Genomic DNA, 16,651 nt, shown 5'->3' on the forward strand with positions numbered 1-16,651 from the left:
TCAAAAAATCAAAATCTTCCCTCACGAGGTACATTTGGTGACCCATCTCCATGTTGTATTCAATTGTGGTTTCAAATATATCATTTTTAGTGTCAAGGCAGTTGTCTTTCCATTAGGTCTTAGGGTTCATTTCCAAGGTCAAAATCATGGTTTCAAGTGTAAATAAAGGGCAGAAAATGTATAAGGATGACCAATAAACAAAGAGTGATTGCTAATAAGTCATGATTATTGTACAACGATATTTTTCACTAATGTAATTTTCATCTCAAAAAATATGTTTTTGAGATGAAAACAAAGTATTTTAGTTGATTTATATTTCTTGATGTAAGTTAAGTCATTTCATGTAATAAGTGTTCCCAGCTGCCTCAAGCATTTCTCCTTGCTACAAGAAAATGAAACCATTGAAGAAATCAAGTCAATTAGAGCATCCATCCACCTGAAAAGAGACAAAGAAGGAAAAAAAAAGATTTGAAGACAAAGAAAAAGTTCCAAAACATTAGAAAGTGTTTTTTTCTAAAGAAAAATCAAAATCAACCTCTATATAAGATGTCAAATTCCTTTTCCAAATTCATCATTTTCATTTGACAAAGAGAAAGATAAGCATTGATGGAGAGAGGGGAATTGAGGTCAATTGGTGGCTAAGCAAAAAAGGAGGTGCTGCACATAGAGCAAGAGGCACTGTGCATAGGAGACAGAGCATTGTGCATAGAGCAGGATGTGCTATGCATAGGAGACGGAATGCTACACACAGAAGCCAGAGCGCTGCACATAGGGCAGTTTTTCTAGTGCAATTTTACACAGCATTACGCATAAAGCCGGAGCATTGTGCGCCTGTAGAGGGCACTGCGCATGGGACCAGCGAGCGCCGAAACATCATCTCAACCATCCAAATCATGTTTTTTCCCATCTAGGAATTCTAAACAAGGTTACGAAGCTTAAAAATTCAACAAACATGGACAAAGAGGATAGAGATTATGAGGAGGAGGAAAATAGTGGCAATGAAAGCTTGGGAGATGAACCTCAACATCAGAGAAAACCACATAAGGGAGGTAGAATCATCAGAGAGGAACCATCAAACATCAGAGAGTTACAGGCTTCTCATATGACTGCCTCTTGTTTCAGGCATCTAGGGTGTTATGAGTTTTGTGAGCAGGTGGAAAGAGTTCAACATCATCTTGAGTTGACCAGGCTTTTTATAGCCAATCTCCGTGATAACAAGGTAACTCTTGCCGGGGTGACATTTACAGTTTCATCCTCCATCATTGCTGATGCTACAAGGATTCCAAATGTGGGGGAAAAATGGTATAAGGCACAAGATTTGGATGAGCACTACTATGAACCATACATCAAATCCAAGTACATAAATGAAAAGAAGAGGACCTTTCCTTTCAGGTTCCTTGAAGACAAGTTTTCCCCTATGATGAGGATCATTATGAAGTATTTTACATGTGAGGGTATATTTTCTAAATTGTACAGGTATCACATTAGGCTTCTTATGCATTTTAGAAGAGTGAAAATGTTGAACATCCTATATTTCTTATTTAGGAACATTGAGGAGATGGCCTACATTATGTAGAAAAAGCCTTACCCATAGCAGATGAGTAGTATCTATCACTATTCCCTGATTAAGATGATTGAACTACATCATCTCAACCTCCTTAATATCTCTTGGGATACATTTATTGCCAATGAAATCTTCAATGGTCCTCAGATTCCTCCACCAGTGCCTCAAGAAGCAGAAAGGCCTTCTAGCAGTGGCAAAGTAAGGAAAGATGGAAGGTTAAAGAGACTAAAGCTATTGAGGAGCCAGAAGCCTATAAGACATATCAGGGAGGGGCTAGAAAGTTGTTTGCAGCGGATAGGAAAGTGTTTACTCCACTTGATGTGGAAGGGGCCTTGCCTTCTTCATCAGCCCATAGGAAAATTCCTACTCCATAAAATGTAGAAGGGGCTTTTCCTTCTTCATCGACACAACAAGTACAACAGGTGTAGTAGTTGCATAAAGGGAAGGAAAATATGCTCGAGGAAAGCCTTGATGATTAGGATGAAAGGGAACTTGATTTGATGGAAGATGATGAACCAGAGCAGCCACACATCCATCATGACATTGATATAGTTGACTTGGAGGCTCAAGATGAGGCAAAAAATGAAAATATAACCATAAGGGAAAAAGATGGACAGATCCAAGCACTAATGGACAACTTGGCGAGATAAGTATGTCATTTCATACCTTGAGCAAGAGAACGAGCAACTAAGCGACAAATAATTCCTCATGGAGTTGGAACTTCTCAAAGAAAAGAGGCAAGATGACAAAGGAAAATCAGTAATGCAAGAAGAAGAAACCCCAGCCACCTTGACTACAAAACAAAGACTTGAGAAGGAGATTGAGGAGGATAGAGAAACTTGGCTTAACAAGGTCAATTCTGCATAAAGGGAAGGAAAATATGTTAGAGGAAAGCCTTGATGATGAGGAGGAAAGGGAATTTGATTTGATGGAAGATGATGAAGTAGAACAGCCACACATTCATCATGACATTGACATAGTTGACTTGGAGGCTTAATATGAGACAACAAACGAAAATATAACCATAAGGGAAAACGATGCATAGATCCAAGCACTAATGGACAACTTGGTGAGAGATAAGTATGTCATTTCATACCTTGAGCAAGAGAATAAGAAGCTGAGTGACAAACAAGTCCTCATGGAGATGGAACTTCTCAAAGCAAAGAGGCAAAGTGACAAAGGCAAGTCAGTAATGCAAGAAGAAGAAACCCTAGCGACCTTGACTACAAAACAAATACTTGAGGAGGAGATTAAGGAGGATTGAGAAAGCTATCTTGAAAGGGTCAATTCACATTTGGAGAAGCTGCTACAAAAGGCCAACAGGGATAATCAAATCATTAGGCACATGGCTTGCCATTATAGAATCTGGAACAAGATTTGCAACATAAGGGTCAAGAAAATGAAAATGAGGCTAAAACAAGCACTGAAAGGCAAAAGGGAGGGTGATAGGATTAGGTTGCTTGCTGAAGATTCCTTGGCTAATCGAGATACTTGATGGTGGTTTTTTCCACGAATTTTGAGCAAGTTTTGAATAATTTTTTCCTTTTGAAGAATATGGCAATTTTTGACATAGAAATTTTGGCTCTATGCATAGTGCCACTGGCACTGCACTTTTCCTAGGGGCATCCAATGAGGAAATGGTCAGTATTTTTGATCCAAAATGATGACTACATGCACCCTATGCATTTTCTACGCTTTTAGAGCAGAACTGGTCAACCAAAAGGTCAAAAAACACCCAAAAAATGACCTTTCTGCCCTCTTCTGTACACACAGAAGTAGTCTTGGGAGAATCAGTGTTTTAGGAGTAAAGTAAAATTTAAATGAAAACATTCAGTATGTTCTAGAAAGACCACTTGAAGAGCTTTCGAATGAGCTATCTTGAGCTCAATTTGGACACCAGGAAGCCCTCCAAAATGGCCCTGGGAAAAGCATTGCGCATAGGACAAAAATTGTGTTGGGTTTCCACTTCACTGTGCCTTGACTGTAATTTTGGGTTTCCTCTCATGGATGGTGTTTTACTGATGTAAATGGTGAATAGGCATGTAAATAGGATGGATAATAATTACTATAAGGTAGATTCATTAGATTAAAAGTTATTGTGAGGACAAATGAATCAGTTTCCTCACTTTTAGAGGCAAGTTGTTAGGTTGCCTAGATTCCAGTTTCTTGTTCAGTTTTTCGTGGATTAGTTCCTCATCCATAGGAATTCAACCCTTGAGGATGTGAGGAGGTTGAATCAATGTCTATATCTTCTTCTTCTTTCTCATTGTAAAGGGTTGAACTCAATGGGATGCTTAAGCTTTGACAGACATCATTTTCTATCAGTTACAATAGGAGATTAATGAAAAGTTGCAGCTATTTCTTTGGGATCCATGTGGTATGATGTTCAGTTCTGTTTTCCTTATTTTTTAATGTGTTAAAATGTATTTCTGACTCTATTTCATCATTTCATGCTCTTTATGTGAATGTGTACAAGTCTGAAAGGCAGAATCCATAACTTCTATGCTCTGTTTTTGGGTAGACATTTTACAGTCTATATTTTCTTCAGTTTAGGAAGAATCCATGTTACTTAATGCTCTTTCTAGCTCCTCACCTGTCTTGAATCACCTCACTCATCAAAGCCTATAGTGCTAAGCTTTGTGCCTACCTTGCCCTAACTGTTTGGCTCCTCCTGATCCAGCAAAACCCTTAAAAATAAAATCAAACCTTGTGCTACTATACCTAGCCTAATATCATTTTCTTGATCCAGTCATCTTAGCTGAGATTCTTATGGAGAGAGCCCTCTCCTAGCCTAGTAGGGCTAGCTACTTAGCTAAGTGTGGTTTGTGGTTACCCTGGCATTGCCTTCCTTTAGCCTGAGGTTCAATCCAGGTGCTAACATAGTGGCGACCATACTGGGGAATCGAAGGATCAGAAGTTAAATCACCCCAGTAGCATGTTTCATTTGAATTCTTAAGCTCGTGAATGATGAGTTTTAGAATTTAATAGGTTGAATTAGAAAGTCGTAAAGCAATATATAAAATTTCAAAATTAGACATATTGGCTTCCTGAAAGTACACCATATCCAATCCAGATCCGAATCCTCCAAAAATTGTCAGTGATCCTCATAAAATTGGGCAAAAATATAAGAAAGTTGTAGAGAAATCTAGTTTAGTTGGAGAACGATCAAGTGAGGATTTCATTCCTTGAGTTAATTCACTCCCGGGAAGGTTAGACACTTTGCAAGACATTGAGTTTGATATTAATTTTGAGCAGAGTTTACTTCACAGTAAATCTTTAGGTTGGATTGATCAGACAATGTTAATTCCTCTGTACCTCTTTATAACCATGTTGAAGACTTGTTTTCGCACAATAAATCAGGGTCACAACTTATTCATACTCTTGATCATTTGTAGAACCTCTCTTCAAGCTTAAACACTTGGGTACAAAATAAGACTCATAGGCCATATTTTGATTTTCAAAATATTTCTTTTGCATCTACTGCCACTCAAACTATCTCTCACCCCCTACCTTCTTCTTCACAGATTATTCACACCACCCAAGCTATCGTTAATCTCCCTTTGAGTATACTGAATATCCCAATCCTTGTTTTAAATCCACCACCTCCCCCACCTCCAGTTATGGGTGCTCGATGTGCACCCCTTGTTTTTCCTCAGAATATTGGTGCCATGCCCCCTGATTATCAAACCAAAATACCTTTCTTTGATGGCACCCAAACCATTACAGCTCAACAACACGTAGACAAGATGAATGATTTCTTTGACCTACATGAAGTTGAAATTGAAGATGTGATGATGAGGCTATTTGTACAACGTTTTGGAGGAGAAGTTCAGAAATGGTTCGAAGCCCTACCAGCAGCTTCTATCACTACCCTACCTGTCCTCTAGAGGTAGTTACTAGAACGGCGGGAGGTGAAGAAGAATCCCCTTCAGATTCTGTCTAAATATGAGAACATCAAAATAAATGTTGGCGAGAGTGTGGAAGACTATTATGTGAGATTTAATGCATTGTACAGTGTTATCCATGCAAATATCAAACCACCAGAGGGATTGGCTTTGCTTAAGTTTCCAGATGGATTTGATGCCGATATGGCATATAAGTTACATGAATGTGATCCTAAAACTCTAGAATACATGCAAAAGAACGTTGTGAGTGTAGAAGCAAACTTGCTCGCCAAACGAGCAAGAATGAGATCAGAGAAAAGAGTGACCGTGAAAGAAGAAGAATCTACTTCAAATGTAAAAATGGATACATTAACTCGAACAATGGAAAGGATGGCTGACCGGTTGTCCATCACAGAAAGACTGAACTGCAGATCTAGAACCCAAACTTTAGAGGGTAGCAATAGCCCCAATTCCGAATCAAGCAAAGAGAGAAAAAAGCACCAGAACAAACAGCGCAACAACAAAAGCAGATCAAAACTCCCTTACAATAGAATTATGTTCAAGGAGTGGATGAAGAAGATGAGGAAGATCCAGTAATTGAAACAAATCACTTCTTCACTGCTGATGGTATGCCTATATTTCTGACCGAAGATGAGGAGTATGTAGAAATTTCCGACATTCTAAAGGATGAGGACTACAACTTAGCAAATGATGTTGTTTTGGAGGCTGAATCTGATGATTATCAGCATGGTTGCATGAATACTTTGAGCACATAGCAGAAGTAATATCCTTTGAGGAGCAAAGATGTACCGGCCAACCCTATTCACAAGAGGAAGGATGTTCAATCGAAGAATGATCCCTCAAACAATTAGAAAAAGGGAAAGAAGCTTGTTGATCAGAATTATAGCAAGGTAAATTAGCCATCAACAAGTACAGCTACAAAAGAGAAAGACAATTAGAAAAAGGATAATGCCACAAAGAAGCCAACAGATAAGAGGGACATCGATGTCAAAGAGGTAGAAAAAGTCACATCTTTTAATTTAGAAAGTGAAATTGCTAAATTGAAAGTGTACATTCCTTTGACTGATCTTGTTAAGAATAGCCATTACAAACACCATGTATCTATAATACTGCAAATTGATCCTTTGTCAGACATGGTGAATGTTGAGGATGATCACCCTGAACTTATTTTTGGTCCAGCTATAGAAGGTCAGCTAGAAGATAGCGAAATCCCACCCTTTTATTTGAGTCTTAGACTGCATGAATATATTCTTCATAATGCTATGCTTGATTACGTAGCTTCCCACAAATTGCTGCCCAAGGCCATCATGGAAAAGCTAGGCATGGATATCACCCAAAAATATCATTATTTGTATTCATTTCATTCTATTAGAGTTTGTTGCATTGGTCTCATCAAAGATTTGGTGGTTTCCTTTGATCAAGTCCCAGCCAAGAATGTCTTGATGGATGTGGTAGTAGCTAATATACCACCTCGATTTGGTATGTTGTTGTCTAGATTGTGGGGAGCCAAACTCAAAGGCACTTTACAACTTGACTTCTCTTATGCTACAATCCCTGTTTTCGGTCAGTTGAGGAAATTGTACCAGGAAAAGAAGATGAAGTATATGATCACTACTAAAGAGTAGCCCATAAATCATGTGATAAATGTTGTACATACATATTTAGAGTCTTTTTTTTAATACATTGATAGTGGATTAAATGATGTAGATATTCAGTTTGTAGAAGTAGATGATCTACCAAAAATTTCCGAGAGTTTTAGAGCAGTTCTTAATCAAGAAAAGGAAAAAATGGCAATTCCTTCTGAGCAACCTCCACAGGACCAGAAAGTCAGTGAAGAGCAAAAAAATGAAGCAACCAACAAAGGTAAGATCGAAACTAAAGAAGAATTCCAACATCTGGAAGATGAAAATGACCTTTGGAGAATGGACTCCAATGGTGCTTTCAGTAAAGATGGTGTAGGCATTGGAATTTGGATTCAAAGTCCTGTTTTTTAGCCAGACAAAGTCCCAAGTAATATTAGAGTGAGTTCATATAAATTAGCTTTCAATTTCTCTAACAATGGAGCAAAGTACGAGGCATTGATTACAGGTCTAAATATTTTGAAGAAGATGGGTGCGAAAAGGATTTATGTTTATGGTGATTTAGAGCTAGTGATTAAACAAGTCAAAGGAGAATATCAAGTGAAGCATTCGTGGATGAGAGCTTATAGGAATGCAGTCCCGAATATCTTGAAAATTTTTCTAGAATACACATTGACAGCGGTGCCAGGAAGTCAAAACATCATTACTGATTCACTTGCTACAATAGTGAGTAATCTGAAAATTCCAATGAATTCTAGCAATAAAATTGAAATTCATGTCAAACATAGGCCTATTTTTCCTGATAATCAGAGATATTGGCAAGTTTCCTAGGATAACAATGAAATTAATTCCTTTTTGCATAATGAAGGGAAGTTTAATAATACTTTCATTGATTATGTTTGTGATTCTGATGAACAAGACATTGAGGTAAATCAGATGGATGTTTTATAGCTGAAGGATAATGTTATTCCTAGAGGTCTTATACCTTTAGAGGAGTTTTTTTATTAAGATGATATGGTGAGAAAACCAACCTTGGTTCTTACTGACAAAGGAGTTGAATATGTAAACATTGGGATAGCGACCAGCCCAATCTTGTTAAGTTATCAAAAAAATTATCTCCTGAGTCAAAAGCTAAGTATGTTAAATTGCTTTCTGAGTTTTCTGATGTTTTTGCGTGGGATTACTTAGATTTAAAAGTATATGACAAGAACATCATTCAGCACACCATTCCTATCAAGCCAGATCAAAAACCCTTTAGACAAAAGTTGAGGAGGATCAATCCAAAGCTATTTCCATCCATCGAGAAGGAGGTAAATAGATTGTTTAAAGATGGTATCATTGTTCCAATTAGATTCTCTGATTGGGCTTCAAATTTGGTCTCGGTACAAAAATATATCGGAGAGATAAGGTTGTGCATTGATTTCCGGAACCTAAATAAAGTATCACTGAAAGATAATTATCCTCTTCCCAAGATGGACCATATTCTACAAAGAGTAGTTGGATCATCATGGATGTCACTACTAGATGGCTACTCAGGTTACAATCAGATCTTGGTGCACGAAAAAGACCAAGACAAAACTACCTTCACAACACTATGGGAAACTTTTCAGTATGCCAAGATGCCATTTGGGCTAAAGAACGTTGGGGCCACTTTTCAGTGGGCCATGGATATAGCTTTCGCTAATGATTAGGATGTTTTCTTGGTGGTTTATTTAGATGACTTGACAATATTTTCTGGTTCTGATGATCAACATTTACACCACTCGAGGATTGTTTTTCAGAAATGCAGGGAATTCAGGATTTCTTTAAATCCAAAGAAGAGTCTTTTTGCAATGGAGGAAGGTAAAATCCTCAATCATATGATTTCTAAAGATGCTATTCACATTGATCCTTCTAGGTGTGGAGGCAATCCTGCAAATAGACTTTCCGCAACAAAAAGGAGATTCAAGGTTTCAATGGTAAGATGAACTTCTTATGCATATTTATGCCAAATTTGGCTGAGCATTTGCGTGAGTTAACTAATATGTTGAAGAAGGACAACATTGTGAAATGGATTGAGGATGCCATGAAATATTTCAACTTGGTAAAGCTTTCTATGACCACAACCCTAGTTTTTATTAGTCTTGATTGTACTCATGATTTTATTATATTTTCATTTACATCCAAGCACACTTTGGCTATGGTGTTAATGCAAAAGAAGGATCAAGTGGAATAGCCCATTGAATTTTTCAGTTGGACTATCATAGATGCTGCTCTATGCTACAACATCATTGAGAAACAAGCTATGGCTCTTATAAAGGCATTGAATGATTTCCGAGTTTATATTCTACATTCACATACCATAGCATATGTTCCTAACGCGGCTATCAAAGACGTCCTCATGAAAACTGATCCAGAAGGAAGAAGAGGTAAGTGGATAGCAGCAATGTTAAAGTATGATCTTGAGATTAAACCATGAAACTGATCAAAGGGCAAGCCTTGGAAAAACTCATGGTTGAGTCGAATCTTCATGCTCTAGAGATAAATCTCATTGTAGCAATGTCAGATGAAAAAGATGGTGGCACCCTCATTCAGGTACTAGATATGTTTCTCAACTCACCTTGGTATTCTTATATAGTATATGTCCTTCTGCATCTTTCTCCTGCTCCTGGAATGTCGAGAATTAAAGGTAGATCACTAAAACTAAAATCTACCAAATTCTACATTTTAGATAGTGATCTCTATTGGAAAGGTTTGGGAGGGGTTCTCCTTAATTGTTTGGTTGAAAATGAAGCTTAGTAGGTAATGAATGATTTTCATAGAGGAGATTGTTGGGGTCACTTGTTTTGGAAAACAACAGCTAATAAATCTTTAGAGCAGGGTATTATTGGCCATCCTTGTTTTCATATTTATATAAGACAGTCATGAGCTGCCATGAATGTCAAGTTTTTTAGGGAAAAAGGAAGCTACTTCCTCTTCCTTTGAAATCAGTTGTGGTTAATGCACCATTCCAGTAGTGGGGGCTTGATTTCATAGGAGAAATTCATCCTACATCATCAACACAACACAGATGGATTTTTACAACTACCGATTACTTAACCAAACGGATCGAAGCCATTCCAACAAGGCAAGCTACAGACACGGTAATCATTCAGTTTTTAGAGTCTAATATCTTGTCTCATTTTGGCTTCCCTCACAAGATTATTACAGAAAATGTAGCAGCATTTAAGTCGAAATAAATGTTGATTTTTGCAACAAATACAACATTACATTGGGTCATTCCACGGCATACTACCCATAGGGAAATGGACTAGCTGAGTCTTCAAATAAATCCTTGGTAAACATTATTAAGAAGATGTTGGAGGCAAACAAAAATAATTGGCATTAGAAGCTTTTCAATGCTTTGTGGGCCGATAGAGTGAGCAGCAAGAAATCAATAGGTATGTCACCTTTTGAATTGGTTTATGGTACTGATACAATGTTTCCCACATCCCTTGTAGTCTTGGTCATGAGATTATTGCAAGAAGCTGGTAGTGGAGAGGATGATATTCAACACTGGATAAATCAAACAATTCACCTTCAACAAACAAGAGAAGAGGTTTCTCAAAACACTTTCTATCTACAAGAGAAGGTAAAGAATATTTATGACCGCAAAACCAAGGCAGAAAAGTTTCAGTTGGAAGAGGTAGTGTTGTGATGGGATGCACGAAATGAAGAAAAAGAAAAGCGTGGTAAGTTTGACAATCTATGGAAAGGACCATATAAAATCTTAGCCTATCGAAGACAGAATGCATTTTTATTAAAGGAAATGGATGATCAAGAATACTCAGGAGGACCAGTGAATGGTAGGCTCTTGAAACACTATTATTTTTTATTCAGCTTGTTGAAGTTGTTTCATTGTCATTGTATATACCAGTTTTTTTCCTTGCAAGTTTTGAAGTACGTCATTTGAGCTAGGGGCCTGGAGTGAAGGCTATAAAAATTAAATGATTTGTGTGGTGTTTAGTTTTATTTTTGAGTCAGTCTAGAGTCAGTTGAGAATCAGTTTTCAGTTTGTATCGTGTCAGTTTTCAAAAATTTCAAAAAAAAGTTTTTATTCTTTCATTTGTTTGACCGTATTGGCCCAATCAGCTAGGCACTTGGTCTACGGTGTTCTTGACACCTCAAAGGAGCTGCTATCCTCAATAAGGCCAATGTTAGTGTTAGTATATGCATACTTCCATAAGGGATCAAATCTACTCTTTGCATTTTCATTTTAGGTGTCTCATAATAAATTTTTGAATCATTCCATTAGGTCATGTCAAAATGGTCCACTAATAGTTGTCTTCTTATCAGAAAATCAAAATCTTCCCTCATAAGGTACATTTGCTAACCATCTCCATGTTTTATTTAGTTGTGGTTTCAAATATGTCATTTTTGGTGTCAAGGCAGTTGTCTTTCCATTAGGTCTTAGGGTTCATTTCCAAGGTCAAAAGCATGGTTTCAAGTTTAAATATAGGGCAGAAAAGGTATAAGGATGACCAATAAACAAAGAGTGATTGCTAATAAGCCATGATTATTGTATAAAGATCTTATTTCAGTAATGTAATTTTCATCTCAAAAAATATGTTTTGAGATGAAAACAGAGTATTTTAGTTGATTTATATTTCTTGACGTAAGTTAAGTCATTTCATGTAATAATTGTTCCCAGCTGCCTCAAGCATTTCTCCTTGCTGCAAGAAAATGAAACTATTGAATAAATCAAGTCAATTAGAGCATCCATCCACCTAAAAAGAGATAAAGAAGGGAAAGTATTAAACAAAGATATGAAGACAAAGAAAAAGTTCCAAAACACTAGAAAGTGGGGTTTTCTAAAGAAAAATCAAAATCAACATGTATATAAGATGTCAAATTCCTTTTCCAAATTCATCACTTTCATTTGACAAAGATAAAAAAGAGCATTGAAGGAGAGAGGAGAATTGAGGCCAATTGGTGGCTAAGCAAAAAATGAGGCACTACACATAGAGCAGGAGGCGCTACACATAGGGGAAGGAGCGTTGCGCATAGAGCAGGAGGCACTATGCATAGGAGATGGAGTGCTGCGTACAGAGGCTGGAGCACTGTGCACAGAGGCTGGAGCACTGTGCACAGAGGCTGGAGGCTTGCACATAGGGATGGAGTGTTGCACATAGGGTAGTTTTTCCAATACAATTTTGCACAGCACTGGGCATAGAGTCGGAGCGCTATGCACCTGTAGAGGGTGTTACACATAGGACCATCAAGCGTCAAAACATCATCTCAACCATCCAAATCGTGCTTTTTGCCATCTAGGACTTCTAAACAAGGTTACAAAGCTTCAAAATTCAACAAACATGGACAAAGAGGAAAGAGATTATGAGGAGGAGGAAAACAGTGGCAGTGAAAGCTTGGGAGATGAACCTTAGCATTAGAGAAAACCACATAAGGGAGGCAGAATCATCAGAGAGAAACCATCAAACATAAGAGGGTTATAGGCTTCTCATATGACTGCCTATTGCTTCAGGCATCTAGAGTGTTATGAGTTTTGTGAGCAGGTGGAAAGAGTTCAACATCATCCTGAGTTGACTAGGCTTTTGGTAGCCAATCTCCGTGATAACAAGGTAACTCTTGTCAGGGTGACATTTAAAGTTTCATCCTCCATCATTGATGATGCTACAAGGATTCCAAATGTGGGGGAAAAATTGCATAGGGCACAATATCTGGATGACCACTACTATGAACCATACATCAAATCCAGGTACAAAAATGAAAATAAGAGGACTTTTCCTTTTAGGTTCCTTGAAGACAAGTTTACCCCTATGATGAGGATCATTATGAAGTATTTTACATCTAAGGATATATTTTCTAGATTGTACACCTATCACATTAGGCTTCTTATGCATTTCACAAGAGTGAAAATGTTGAACATCCCATATTTTGTATTCAGGAACATTGAGAAGATGGCCTGCATTGTGCAAAAAAGGCCTTACCCCCAGCAGATGAGTAGTATCTATCACTATTCCCTGATTAAGATGATTGTACTACATCATCTCAACCTCCTCAATATCTCCTGGGATACATTTATTTCCAATGACATCTTCAATGGTCCTCATATTCCTCCACCAGTGCCTCAAGAAGCAGAAAGGCCTTCTAGCAGTGCCAAAGTAAGTAAAGATGAGAAGGTTAAAGAGACTAAAGCTATTGAGGAGCCAGAATCCTACAAGACATATAAAAGAGGGGTTAGAAAGCTTTTTACAGTAGATAGGTAAGTGTTTACTCAACTTGATGTGGAAGGGGCCTTGCCTTCTTCATCATCCCATAAGCAAATTCTTGCTCCACAAAATGTGGAAGGGGCTTTTCCTTCTTCATCGACACAACAGGTAAAACAGGTGCAGCATCTACATAAAGGGAAGGAAAAGATGCTGGAGGAAAGCCTTGATGATGAGGAGGAAATGGAAATTGATTTGATGGAGGATGATGAACCAAAACAGCCACACATCCATCATAACACTCAGATAGTTGACTTGGAGGCTCAAGCTGAGGCAACAAACGAAAATATAAGCATAAGTGAAAAAGATGCACATATCCAAGCACTGATGGACAACTTGGCAAGAGATAAGTATGTAATTTCATACCTTGATCAAGAGAACAAGCATCTAAGTGAAAAATAGGTCTTCATGTAGCTGCAACTTCTCAAAGCAAAGAGGAAAGGTGACAAAGGCAATTCAATAATGCTAGAAGAAGAAACCCCAACCACCTTGACTACAAAACAAAGACTTGAGAAGGAGATTGAGGAGGATAAAGAAACTTGGCATGATAGGGTTAATTTTCATTTGGAGAAGCTGATACAAAAGGCCAATAGGGACAATCAAATCATTAGGCACATGGCTTACCATTACAGGACCCCGAACAACATTTGCATCATAAGGGTGAAGAAAATGAAAATAAGTCTAAAACAAGCACTCAAAGGTAAAAAGGAGGGTGATAGGCTTAGGTTGCTTGCTGAAGCTTCCTTGGCTAACCAAGATACTTGATGGTGGTGTTTTCCAAAAATTTTGAGCAAGTTTTGAAAAAAAATTTCCTTTTGAAGAATTTAGCAATTTTTGACACAAAACTTTTGTCTCTATGCGCAGTGCCACTGGCACTGTGCTTTTCCTAGGGGCATCCAATGAGGAAATTGTCAGCCTTTTTCGATTTGAAATGATGAGTACATGCACCCCGTGCATTTGCTAAGATTTTAGAGCAGAAATGGTCAACCAAAAGGTTATAAAACACCCAAAAATGACCTTTCTACCCTCTTTTGGACACCCAGAAGCAGTTGGGAGAATCTATCTTTGAGGTGTTAAATGAACTTAAAATGAAACAATTCAAGATTTTCTAGAAAGAAGACTTGTAGTTTTTTCCAATTAGCTATCGTGAGATCAATTTCGACATCGGGAAGGCCTCCAAAGTGGCCCTGCAAAAAGTGTTGCACATAGAGCTTGGGGACTATGCATAGGACAAAAATTGTGCTAGGTTTCCACTTCACTCTACCTTGACTGTAATTTTGGGTTTCCTCTCATGGATGGTGTTTAATGATGTAAATGGTGAGTAGGCATGTAAATAGGATGGATAATAAGTACTATAAGGTAGATTTATTAGATTAAAAGTTATCTTAAGGACAAATGAATCAGTTTCCTCACTTTTAGAGGCAAGTTGTTAGGTTGCCTAGGTTCTAGTTTCTTGTTCAGTTTTTGATGGATTAGTTTCTCATCCTTAGGAATTCAACCCCTGAGGATGGGAGGAGGTTGAATCAATGTCTATATCTTCTTCTTCTTTCTCATTGTAAAGGGTTGGACTCACTGGGATGCATAGGCTTTGATAGACATCATTTTATATCAGTTACAATAGGAGATTAATCAAAAGTTGCATCTTTTTCTTTGGGATCCATGTGGTATGATGTTAATTTTAGTTTTCCTTATGTTTTCATGTGTTAAAATGTATTGTTGACTCCATTTCATCATTTCATGCTCTTTATGTGAATGTATACAAGTCTAAAAGGTAGAATCCATAACTTTTATGCTCTATTTTTGGGTAGACATTTCACAATCTATGTTTTCTTCAGTTTAGGAAGAATCCATGTTGCTTACATGATCTTTCTAGCTCCTCACCTATTTTGAATCACCTCACCCATCAAACCCTAGAGTGCTGAGCCTTGTGCCTACCTTGCCCCATCAAACACCCTACAATTTTGACCTAATTTCCTTGCCCTAACTATTTGGCTCCTCCTGATCTAGCAAAACCCTTCAAAATCAAATCAAACCTTGTGCTACTATACCTAGCCTAATATCATTTTCTTGATCCAGTCATATTGGCTGAGATTCTTACAGAGAGATCCCTCTCCTGGCCTAGTAGGGCTAGCTACTTGGCTAAGTGTGGTTTGTGGTTACCCTGGCATTTCCTTCCTTCAACGTGAGGTTCAATCCAGGTGCTAACATAGTCTACGATATTTATCTCTACAAATTAAACAAAATAGCCAAAAAATTTGATAAAAATAAACAAGGACAAAACACCCATCAAAATTACTAAAAATAAACCAAGACAAAACACCCATCAAAATTGCTAATAAAACACCACTGAGGCAAACATGGTATTCCAAACAATGATGAGAATGCATACAAGATTTAGTGATTCTGTGCTTTACCATTTGTTCCAAAATTCAGTATAGTTGGGCTTCAAGAAAAAACATAAATCAAATGCATTTGGAATTTTTAAATCACTAAAACTCGAATATCAATGTTTTAGCAATTTTATTAAGAGAAACATCAATATAACTGCAAAGAGTTCATGGAAAATATAGAGAAAAATGTGAGCAAACTTTAATTTGACTACAAAAATTCCATGGAGAATTTACATAAAAAATTTGGTAATTTATATTGAAATAGTGGACTAATATTGTTGAAGCTCACTTCTAAATTTTGTTGAGAAGCCTACTAGGGAAAGAAATACATAGTGGAGGAGTTTAACCAAGAACTGTATCCCTTACATTTCATCTATATAGGGATTAGTTTACACAGGTATATCACTTAACTATATGTGATGTGTACCTCCTAAATTTGAACACACCAATTGATTTAGTGGGGTTACATGTAATAATCACATGGCACAGTGAACTATTAAGGCAATTTTCAAAAGAAGCAAATTTTCAAAAATAATTTTTGAACTTAGATGATTTATGATGTATGATGGCCAACGAATCATATTAACCATATTTGATGGTCAAGAAGCATTTTTAAAAGATATTTTCTACTCATTGCTGCCATTAATGGTCCTTTACTTGACACTTTTTGAGGTATGAAAAATCTCACTATTGAGAATTATAGCTCAGACATGAACTTCTGCATAGGTTCAGTGTGAACATAATAAGTAGTTTGAGATGATTTTGAAAAATAATTCTATTTTGCAATTCACTTTAGTAAAAAAAGTGAAATTCTTATGTTTAGCAGTTGAGCCTAAGATTGTATCTCATGCATAAGTTAGACTAGGACCAACCTTAAAAATAGATTCTTTTCTAAAAGTATATAAATAGGGAAAGGTAGAGGCTTTCAATGCACTTGGGAATTTGAGTAGGTTGGGAAACATAGAGT

Source organism: Pinus tabuliformis, chromosome X (assembly GCF_031772625.1).
Source record: "Pinus tabuliformis cultivar Carrire ecotype Pingquan chromosome X, CPIR1, whole genome shotgun sequence".
Lineage (NCBI taxonomy): Eukaryota > Viridiplantae > Streptophyta > Pinopsida > Pinales > Pinaceae > Pinus > Pinus tabuliformis.